Below are 3,043 nucleotides of genomic sequence, written 5' to 3' on the forward strand. Positions count from 1 at the left end.
TGTTAAAAAAATGTAGTTCAGATTCCCGTGCTTCGGCCTGTTATCCGCTCCTAGAGTGCTCACAAAGATGTTAAAACCTAGTATGTCTTTTTTGAGTGGAGAACTCTCGATTTCGGGTAGTATCTACCTAGATGATCTTATCTTACAAGGGGATTCTGAGGAGGGCATAAGATCAGCGGCTTGTCTTATAACTTGCCTACTCTCCTTGTTGGTATTTTCTGTGAATTTTGATAAATGTGCATTTATCCCTTCTAAAACTTTGTGGTCTAAAATGACGGTGAATATTGATGTGAATTTCAAAAAGAATTAATATATATATAATTTTTTGTATTTTTGCAGTTTACGCTTATGTTTTTTGTATATATATATTTTATTTATAAAGTTTATTTTTGGTTATTATTTTGGTAGAAGAATATAAGGGTGAATATCTTCCAAGTCCCTTAACCACGCTATATCATAGAATGACAGTTGCTTATTTATCATTTAATGACAAATATGGGAAGATTATTTATATAAAATATTAAGTTGATTTTAAATCTTTCAGCCAATGCAATTGGAGCAGACGAGGATCGTAGAATGTGGTATCTCGTAGTATATGGGCATAATTTAACTAAACTACAAACAGATCTCCTTTTGAACCAAACAAAATCATCAGCAAGGAGCATCTAAATATTTACCTTGTTCCCGATTATATACCAAAGTTGAAGAAGCACATTACATAGGTGATAATCTCAGAGTATCTATCAAATAACACTCCCCTTAAATAGAAAAAACAGATCTGGTTGGGTTTCAATCACTGATGTGAAAATGTATCTTGAAATAATTTTAGTACATGACTTCTCCTCCAATCGTTGTCGAGCTATATGAATAAATTAATCTAAATGTATCATTTGCATATCTGGAGTGCTGACTTGGAGACACAAATAAATAAATTCTTAGTATAAAGAATAATAGTGACAATTCCCAAGACATATTTATAAGTGAAATAAGTGTTTCAAGATAATAAGTAATCCCCGTCCAAAGTTGATTATTTCTGTTTTTTATTATAAAATAAATAATTTATTTAAATATAACAAAATATTTAACTACGTGTAAGTTTCAAAATTATAAATAAAATTTAATACATGAATTTTGAATTTTTTTTTTTAATAATTAAACAATACCTCTTTTTCAAAATATGTGTCGTCTACTTTTTTTTTTTTTTTTTTAATATTTTTACTGCGTTGTTTTTTTTTATTGTATTTTTTGGACAAGGCTAGCTATTCCATTCCTGATTCTAATACGTATCAGAAGTTGATGGTTTTGGCATAACTTGACTTCTATTAATTGCAATAATTGTGTATTAATTAAAATAGATTATGAATAATTGAGGGTTATATTTACAGTTCTGATTCGTCCCTGTTTTTTCTTTGTTGAATGAGTACTTCTAAGGGAATTTAAGGAATTAAATTTAAAAAAATTATATTCACTGATACATGCTTGTTATGTTTCATTTGACTGTTTAAAAAACATAAAATGGAAAATATTGCCGACCACTAGATGGTTCGGCTTCATTTCCACTTTTTTCAGCTTCCTCATGTCCGTATTTATCTGGTAGGTATTTCCATTTTTAACCAAATCTTCAACATTGCATTTCATCTGTAGACAAAAATATAAGAAATTGAATAAGTTTATCTATATTAATTTTATATTTCAATAGCGAGTAGAAATACAATTATTTTTCTTCCTTAGCCCGAGTACTTTCATGAACACATAAAAAAAGAAAAGAAGAAGAATACATCCCCCTTAATAATCAAGCACCCTTAGTCATCTTCTGGATGATATCGATCATTACTGATTAAAGGGATGGCGGGTGGGATAACAATTATCTATCTACTCGCAAGTGAAATATGAAATTAATACAGGTTATCTTATTTAATTTCTTACAATAGAACGGGGATGCTATATTGCTTTTCTCATTAAAAATTAAATTTTTTCTAGGATTATTTGAAAATGTGCTAAGGGAAATTACCTTTATATTAATTTCATCGATAGGTCTAGGTCCAATATTATTAAAGAAATTATTAACATATTGTCTTTCACTCCAGTGAATGGAGAAGGAGGTCAAGGTTATGGATTCAAGACTGATTTTCAGTAAAAGAAGGCTATGTAATATTTTTATTCTCACTATCAACTCCATATTTTGATCTTCTTTAAAATTGGATTTTAGTCTGCACTGAAACAGTGAACATATCTAATTTAAACTAAAAACTGAGCAAGAATATCCTTGTGTCCTTTGGTTTCGGTTAGTAAAACGATATGATAAATTCATGCATAAGTATTTATCATTCACCTGGCAGTACAAACAAGTTCCTATAAGATTTTTACTTGCCTCTTTTACTATGTGAGACCTCATTGCTTGATTTAATTAGTATCTTAACTTCCAACAAATAACCATTTACAGTTTTACGTAATAATTAATAATATAAAGAACATTGTGTTACATGATTTTGTGGTGAAGCAAATCTGGAATGAAAATTAGACTACGTACATTAATGTGTATAATGGAATAGTCATAACAGCCAAAAAGGAATTACACCCATTAACTACGTGGATTAAAGAAGTTAATTTTCCTTTTTAAACCAATGTCTTTATATAACCTAAACTGAGTTTAAAAAAATTTCAGCGTAGTTCTTTTTTAAGTTGATAAAGAAAATATTTTTGATAAATTATAGATTTAGCTACTATGTAGTTCTTAACGGTTAAAGAACTTGGACTGCTGTGATAGAGCTTTCAATATCGATGATTCAAGCATAATTATATTTACTGTAATGCAAGGACGGGTTTCTTATATGTTCAATTATGTCAGGTGTGCTGAGACGTTTTTTTATGTAATTTTTTGATTTGTGACAATTGTTAAAGTTACACAAAACCCTTAATAAAAATTGGTTAATCACAGACAATTGGAACATGACGTTTCTTCGCAGTGAGTGATTGTATCTTAATGTGAACCACGAAACATTTATAAGCTTACAATATACGACTTTTATTCAGAAGGGAATCT

The 3,043-nt window shown here is 29.1% G+C and overlaps 1 long non-coding RNA gene across 1 annotated transcript; it reads right to left on the reverse strand.

The window, feature by feature from the left end:
• Positions 1–1,029: 1,029 nt before the first annotated feature.
• Positions 1,030–2,504, reverse strand: LOC139907649 (uncharacterized). Its single transcript, XR_011784375.1, has 4 exons — positions 2,012–2,504; positions 1,480–1,638; positions 1,384–1,426; positions 1,030–1,319 (listed from the first exon to the last, which is right to left on the reverse strand). It is a non-coding gene; the product is annotated as an uncharacterized lncRNA (long non-coding RNA).
• Between the last annotated feature and the right edge of the window lie 539 nt (positions 2,505–3,043).

Source organism: Lepeophtheirus salmonis, chromosome 2 (assembly GCF_016086655.4).
Source record: "Lepeophtheirus salmonis chromosome 2, UVic_Lsal_1.4, whole genome shotgun sequence".
NCBI classification, from domain to species: domain Eukaryota; kingdom Metazoa; phylum Arthropoda; class Copepoda; order Siphonostomatoida; family Caligidae; genus Lepeophtheirus; species Lepeophtheirus salmonis.